The following is an 8,935-nucleotide window of genomic DNA, read 5'->3' on the forward strand; positions in this document are numbered from 1 at the left end:
ATCAACGTGATTATATTACAGTAAGTCATGCTGAGTTTCTAATGGAACGTGATAAAGGTTCATAGATCATACCCTTATCATGAACCATGTTACATAAGTCTTTCATTATATTTAACCTCTAAACATATCAAGAAAATATTTTCTTGATGATTCGGTCTTTTTTGGATATTTTGGTAATTTGACAAATCAAGACCGTGCCATTACAATTTCCTTCTTAGAACATTAACTATGTTCATTCCTAAAATTCATATCTACAAATTCTGGACCATTATCCGCTTGACTTAAGGTCGGGAAGAGAAAATGAAAGCATGAAGCTCCGAAATATAATGGAGAATATAAAGCTCGATAGCAACACCAAAATTACAAACCATGTATATCAATGCGTATAGCAATATAAAGACATGGGATAATGAAAAACAGTATAACTCCAAGGTAATAGTAGAAGAAAATAAATTCCTCAGGTGGCAGATGAAACAGAAGAATGAAGGATACGATAGCCAAGAAAATATCAAGAATTAGAACTGGATTTAGCATTTTCACAACCTTTTGGAAATAAGAATTAAGGAAGAGATTATAGGAATGGTGAAAATAATGGAATGGAAGAGGATAATTTATAACAAAATATCAGACATAGCAATCGAGGCAGATTACGCACTTAATCAAAGAAAATCTTAATCTCCTTAATTTTCAGAGAATCAAATCTTATATATATTATGAAAGTTTCCTTGAATTCCGGAAATCAACCGTGACTACGTTAAGAGTTAAGACGAACCTTAATTTCATCATTTCACTCTTTTACGACAACTTCTTTCATATGCCTCGAGTAATCGAATTGTTTATCCATATTACCTAATGGTAATAAAATTCTACTTATCAACTGGTATTCGGCATGAAAAATGTTCTAACTGTCAACCATGACAACCCCACTCAAATTTCGGAACGAAATTTCTTTAACGGGTAGGTACTGTGACAACCCGAAATTTTTTGATCAAATTTAAACTTTAATCTTTATATGATTCCGACAAGATAAGCAAAGTTTGTAATGTTGAGTCTCGAAAATTTTGGAACTATGTTCATACATTCAATTACCCTTTTGACTATGCTCGACGATTCACGAACGAATATGTAAATGGATATGAATATATATGTATATATATTATAACTTGAAAACGTTAACAAAGTATTAAATGTATAATATTTTAGATTAAACGTATTTGTCTCAATATATGCTTAATACATTCATCTAAGGAATTAGAAGATAATACCAACGATTGGATTAGCAGATATTTCAACAATTATAAATCCCGTAAGTATTGTGATAAGTCTTTGTTGGGAGGTCCACCTTGATTTAATAAATCTTTCCTTTTTAACTGTATTTGATATATAAATAACTTGCAACGTGTATAGAAAAAGTATTTATATATATTGTATATATATATATATTAAGGTTAGAAATTATTTTTGTAAACAATAGTAACACTCATTTATTATTCCGTTTGATAAATAAATATTATATACAAATTTATATTTTTCTAAACGAAAATATATATTTTACAATGTGATAATGCATAGAATTGAATTAGATATAAAACGTTTCGATATTATTAAATATATTTTAATAAACAACGAGGAGTTGATTTATAAAAGCAAATGACCAAATTACTAAAATGTATAAGTTATACTTTGAGTAATATAGTTTATTGATAATTTAAGATTATATTTTGAAAAAGGTACGAATCACGAAATGTACAGTACAAGTTTTCTAAGCATACGAAAATGCATTCGAGAAACCGGAACCGAGACATTAGTCGAGCGTAAACGTACGAGTCATCGGACCAAAAATTAAAAGTCAACTATGCACGTGAATATAATATAATATATAATTAATTAATATAAATTATATATATATTATAAAAATATGTCGACAAACAAAACAACAAAAAATTGTGAGCTGGATTTTGGGGTCATGCGATCGCATGAGAAATAGGCATAAAACCCATGCGATCGCATGGCAGTCAGGATTCAGAAACATTCTATAATTTGGCCAGTTTGCTCAACGTACGCACACACCCATATTCTATTTCTTACTCCCTCTGTTATATAATAATTATTATTATTATTAATATTAATATTATTATTATTATTATTATTATTATTATTATTATTATTATTATTATTATTATTATTATTATTATTATTATTATTATTATTATTATTATTACTAAGATTAATATTATTATTATTCTTATAGTTCGGAGTATTATTAATTAGTATTATACAGAAAATACTACGACGAGGTCATGAGCATGTCACTTTCAAAACAAGTTTTCAAACGGGTTTAAGCTAAGGAAACTATGGGTTATAGCTATGGAGATTATGAGTAATGTTCATGGGTATTATTCGCAAGTCTAACCTAGTGTTTATCATCTCCGTTGCGTCTACGTACTTTCCTGCAATATAGAATCATAATATTGATACGTGAGCATTCATATCTTATCTTTTATATATTAATAGTGTATACATGTCTAGTGCTCGCGTATATATGTTTATGCATGCTAGTATGCTAAATTTCGTCGTTAAACAGTTTATGATGAATCACGAATTAAATACATATATTACTAATAAAAGGTATATGATATGCATGTTTTTGGAAAGCTGGCGAAAAATCAATAACTTTTCTTTTAGATATCGTATGATTTCAATGAACGAATTAAAAGATATGATCAACTGAATTATGATTAACGTTAATTGAAATTGCTTTTGAATCTGCAATTAATATTTAAACAACTTGTTTATAAGATTGATAAATTGAATTTTTAAATATTACCAGCGGAGTAAATGAATTCTTATATAAGGCACGCCTCGTTTTGTTGAAAAATTGTCAAAATTGATTGTTTTATCATATTTTAAAGCCTTATAAAAACTATAGTTTAATTTTACAAAAATTAGGAAACTATGTGAAATGTTAAAATGTTTCGATTGCCATGATCATTCAACTATTGTATTGAGTCAGATTGACTTTTTGAAATGACTTTTGATAACTTTTGTATGTCGATCTCGAGCATTAGGATTGTGATACACTATGACCTGACCTAGCTTGATAGACAATTATTGACCAACATATGTTCTCTAGGTTGAGATCTACGGTTATTTGGTATTCCAAGTTTCGGTCACATTTCGGTGAACGACTTTATGTGCTGCTAAGGTGAGTTTATAGATCCCTTTTTAAATGCTTTAAATATTTTGGGCTGAGAATACATGCAATTTATTTTAAACGCAATGGATACAAGTACATACTTAATTCTACACTGAGTTTGAACCGAAAATCCCTTAGCTTTGGTAACTAGTAACTGCCAGTTATAAGAACTGGTGGGCGCGAGTAGTAGTATATGGATCCATAGGGCTTAATATCCCCGTCCGAGCTAGAGCACTAGCCTTTTAACAGACGTATGCTATTTGAGAAGCGTACACGTTGGTTTGCGTGTATTATTAAGATGATTATACAAAGGGTATAAATTATATATACGTTAAGTTTAGTTACCAGGGTGCTCAATTTCGTAGAATATTTTGATAAACGTTTCTGGATGAAACAACTGAAATCTTGTGATCCACCTTTATGTACAGATTATGCAAAACATTAAAACTATGAACTCACCAACCTTTGTGTTGACACTTGTTAGAATGTTTATTCTCAGGTTCCCTAGAAGTCTTTCGCTGTTTGCTTATATGTTAGACAAGCTATGTGCATGGAGTCTTACATGGCATATTTTTCAAGGAAACGTTGCATTCACCAAATCATCACCATGTATCTTATTTTGACTGCATTGTCAACGGAAGTACTATTGTAAACTATTATATTACGATGATTGTCTATATGTAGAAATCATCAGATGTCGAAAACCTTTGATTTAAATATTCATTTATGGTGTGCCTTTTCAAAAGAATGCAATATTTACAAAACGTATCATATAGAGGTCAAATACACCGCAATGAAATCGATGAATGACGTGTTCGTCCATATAGATTTAGAGCGATCGTCACAAATATATTTTGGGAAGATTCACAAATTCCCGAAGAGGAACCGGAAGAAGAGGAACCGGAAGAGGAGGAACTGGAAGAGGAGGAACCGGAAGAGGAGGAACCGGAAGAAGAAGAGGTTCCAGAGGAAGAAATATTGATACCTACAGTAAATCGATTAAATAAAAGAAAATCCTCAACCAACGGACCAAAGTCAATAATAGTCAATGGTGTTTCCGCCGAGGAAGCAAAATATTGGGAAGATTACCAATTTTTCGATGAATCGGATCCCGATGAGGATTCCGATGATGTTATATAAATTACCTTGACCCAATTTAATAAAGCAAAAGAAAATAATAAGGGAAAAGGTATAAAAATAGAGAAACCTGATTCCAACCCCGATGAACTTTATATGTATCGGCAACATCCGTATTTTCTAAATTGTAACAATAACCCGGGAACCTCTAAACCATCAGGTTTTTCTAAACCATTGTGGAAAACGACGGCTCATATTAGAGGAACACCATATATCCCTAGAAAATTAGGAAAACGAACCAAGTCCGAAGAAGAAGAAACCAGTTATTCAGATTAGAGGGTTGTAATCATGTTGTGTATTATATGTATTATAGTGTGCTTGTACTTTTATGTTCTATGTAAAAATTGCTTGTTTTGTTTGTTAATTATCTCAGACTTTTGGCAGGCCTGCGCGCATGTCAGAGTACGCGAGGCGCGACAAGTCTAAGTTCTGTGACTTCCATGACGATTACGGGCATGACACTAACAGATGCAAAGCATTGATGGATAAAGTAGTTGCATGTTTGAAGCGAGGTAAACTTCAACACGTGAAGGAGCCTAAAGAATGATTGCGCAAAGAAGAAGGCGATGAAGACAAGGAAAAGGGACGATATAAGGTAATCCATGAAGTCACAAAGAAGCGTGTTGCCACGAAGACAAGATCTGCGCACTCTCAGGAATATATGCAGGTCCCAATTTCAACTAGCAAAAGTCAAGAAGTCAAGAGTGACCTCATCATGGTTGGTGGATGTTTGCCGGAGTTAAGACTCAGGATCGGGCACCTATGCGGGGACACTGGTAGCAACGCCGATATCATGTTTGAACGATATTTCCAAAAACTTCCGCGCAAACTCAAGCTTAACTTGAAACTGTCGAAGGATAGGTTCTGAGGGCTCTCGGGCGACCCTTTGCTGACCCTGGTAACCTTAAAGGTCAAACTACAGCTCGAAGATGACGACAATTGGGAGAAAAGGCGAGTTGAAAAGGTGAAGTTAGCATCGTGTGTGCAGCATCAGACTATGATGCGCCATTAGGATACCCTTCGTTGCAGAAGTTTGGGGTAGTGCTCTCCATCGCGCATGGTTTGTTCAAGTTTCCCATGAAAGTTGGAGTTTTAACGATGATGTCGAAACCGCAGGAAATAGCAACGATTAGTTACTTTACTAATTTTTGGCTTAGTGATTATAAGATGGTTATTTGATCCGAATAGATGCTTAAACGCGCGAACAGTTAGCGCGAACGTGCTTAAAACGACTAAGTCAATATGCGAACAAGTGGTGTCAACACAATTTACAAACACACGTTTAAACCCGGTATCATGCATGTACAATATTTTAACACAAGTAATTAAAGTAGTGACGCGAGCAGCAAGAAAAATTACTTGAAAGAACAAAATACTCCATTTCATCAAGTGATCATTACAAAAATCTCGGTACGCGTACAATACATAAGCATAAAAAATCACAAAACAGCGTTTAGCAATTGCTGGGAGCATTAGCGTTCTACGTAATAGCAAGAAGGTCAAGCACATCCACGTGCTCTGGCGCGAGCGCGTCGTCTTTTTCCTCTGCGGCAGCATCGGGAGGCATCCTCTCGGCCACAACAGGTGGTGGAATAGCAGGGAGTGGAACGTGCCTCCTCAAAAACCTCCAGAACCTACACCTCTCGGCCGCCTTCATGGAATCTGGGCCTCTGTTATACGCATCATTCATGGCCGAGGAATTGCAAGCACGCGTAATCAATCCAGGAAGCCCGAGTTTGAAAGTAGTGAATTGATCCCAAGCGTACTTACGCATCTCATCCAGTTCGATGAGCTGCGCAGAATGTTGCTCAGCAGCTTTGCCGAGGTCGGCGTTGGCTGTTTTCAGTTGATCCCTTTCCGCCTTCACCGACTCGAGCTCCTTGATGAGCGCCTCTTTCTCAGAAGACGCTTGAACAACTGCCGGCTCTGCACTAGCATGCGCATCATGTTCCGCCTTCACCTCATCATGAAGCTTGTTAAGGCGTTCGGGCGCCTCCTGCACGCTAAGGGCCTCCTGCCCCGAGCTGGACTCCCCCTTCAGCAGCGCGTATTTATCTTGAATCCGGGAGGCGTCACGAAAATATGTGGTGAGCGTTGTCTGCACATCCATATACATATCCGCCTCTGGATTCTCTATTTTAAATAGATTCAACGCGCTCACAGGAGTGTAGTTCATTAAAAATTTCAGCTGGGTCATGGCAGCTCTGTATGGAACTTTCAGAAACTACACCAGCTTGTTAAATTACAAGAAGACGTCCTGAGGAGGGTGATGCACACCCTCACCATCAGCTGCAGAACAAAAGATAGATGATTACGCGTTGGAGCAAGCAATACAGAAAACTAAAGGATGATAATTAAAAAAAAAAAAGACAGGCAAAGAAGTACGCTTACCATTCTTTTTCTTGTGGGACTTCCCACCACTCTTATTCGAATTTTTATGCTTCTTCTTCTTATGGAAAGAAGCGCCTTGGTCGGTCAGATCCCCTTGACCAACAACAGGAGGAACGGGAGCCCTGGTATCATGGTCGCTGGATTCCACATCCGTATGTGGAACCCCCTCCTTCTCAGAGTGTGCTCTACCCTCGCGCGCATGAGACTCGGCACCAGAAGGAGGAACATTGCCCTTCTCGCCGATGTTAGGAATGACATCTCCCTCAGCTTAAGATCCCTCGATCTGCTCGCCCCCATGTCGGGCAGTAATCTTATCAAGGTCCTCATCCTGGAGCACAGTAAGGACCGGCATCACTGCAAAATAGACACAGTAAATTTAGTATGTGCGGTTAATAAATTTCTACGCTACGAATTATAAAGATAACATATGCTGGTCATCGTACCCTGCCCTTTGTACAACAGCACTGGCTCGATGGCAGGATAAACGCATACTTGACCAACACGGAGAATGTCAGTCGCATAAGGGCGCACATGAAGTTTCTTGCCTTTGCATATATTGAATATGCGCTTCTCGTCGAGTGTCATGGTGGGCTTATCGTTCAAGTCCCCGTTGACACTAGAGTGCCACACGCGCACATTCGCGCATGAATTGGGGATAAAAGAATTGTCAACATAGAAGAGAGAATTCTTCCACTTCTCGCGCATGCCCGCCTTAGTGCGCTGAGCAAACTTCACGTGCTCTCGAAACGTGAATCAGCCATTATCATGCAGCTGATAGGAATAGACATTCCTGAATAGGTTCACGGTAGGGGCAAAATTTTGCGCCCTACACCACATCTCAAAGAGAGATAGTTTACAAGCGATGTATGGGTGAAGCTGTCCCACGCCAATGCAAAAATGGTGAAGAACAGACAAGAAGAAGGAGGTAGGTGGATGTCGAAGGTTGCCGTATTGCATCACCTTCAAATATATAGCTACTTTGTCGGTATGGGGATCATGAGCACGTTGCTCGTTGCTAGGAGGAATAGGGTTTAAAGCACGAAGAGGAGGATAATCCCTCATGATCTCCTCTATATCCTGGCAAGTGATCACAGAAGAGATCTCATTGACGTTTTTGCTTTCGGTAGTAGAAGTAGAAGAAGCCATAATATTCTCGTAGGAAAAAGGAAGGTGGGAAAGAAAGCTCTAACCTGATTATCGTTTAAGAAGAAAGCGAAGAAAGCTGAAAAAACGTCGAGTCGATTTCACAATGAAGGAGGAAGAAGAAGTTATATAGGCGATGAAAGATTTCATGAAGGTTAATGGGGGTATTTATAGGGAAATTTTGGAAAACGTGGGGAGAAGGAAAACACGTCGCCGTCGTACAAGTGTCGCCAATCCAACGAAGGAAAAACTGACACGCAACAGTAACAGTGCAAGGGTAACGGTTGAGTTGACAGCCTCCCATGCGTAACAGACTGACAAGTCTTAAAAACCACCCTAGAATTAAATGCACCTCTATGACGCACTGTATGTCATAATTGAAGTTCTGCATCACACGCGATTCCTTGCATTTAATGCACTTCTCTAGAGCACTGAATGTCATAAATAGAGTTCTACATCATGCGCAATAAATTGCTCGCAATATAGAAATGGGGGGACTTAATGATGCGCATAGCTGCACATCTATTTGCGCAATATCAGAATAGCATGCATCGCCCAATATAATTGTGCATGATCATATCCATGCGCTGGCTGACGCGCCATCTAATCATGATCATATAATATGCCCACAAACCCTGGTCGCGCGGGTGGAACATGGCGCCATTATATTGGCACGAATAAGGCCAGAAATGTACTATGGCGACACTATAGAAGAAATGACGTCTGTGGCAGCACGATACGATCCTGACATCGCAGGACGACCAGAAAAGGACAGCAGGGTATAAAGGAGACAGCACTAAGATAATGGCAGCACTTTTACAGCTTTTTGAAATAAAGGGACGGAGACAATACAACGTGGCACCAACATATCCTTTTGTCCCCATTACGTGGAACTAAGGGACAAAAGCTCACAAGTATAAATATGAGTAACTTGAACGAGAAACAGAGAGAACTCCGGAATTACATTCCATATCACCTACAAGAACAGTTTCAATTATATCCCTTCACAACTAACCCGCGCAACCAGAATAGCTCCCTCTTACACTCAGCGATTTCAGGTGGCGCACA

Source organism: Rutidosis leptorrhynchoides, chromosome 4 (assembly GCF_046630445.1).
Source record: "Rutidosis leptorrhynchoides isolate AG116_Rl617_1_P2 chromosome 4, CSIRO_AGI_Rlap_v1, whole genome shotgun sequence".
Classification (NCBI taxonomy): Eukaryota; Viridiplantae; Streptophyta; class Magnoliopsida; order Asterales; family Asteraceae; genus Rutidosis; species Rutidosis leptorrhynchoides.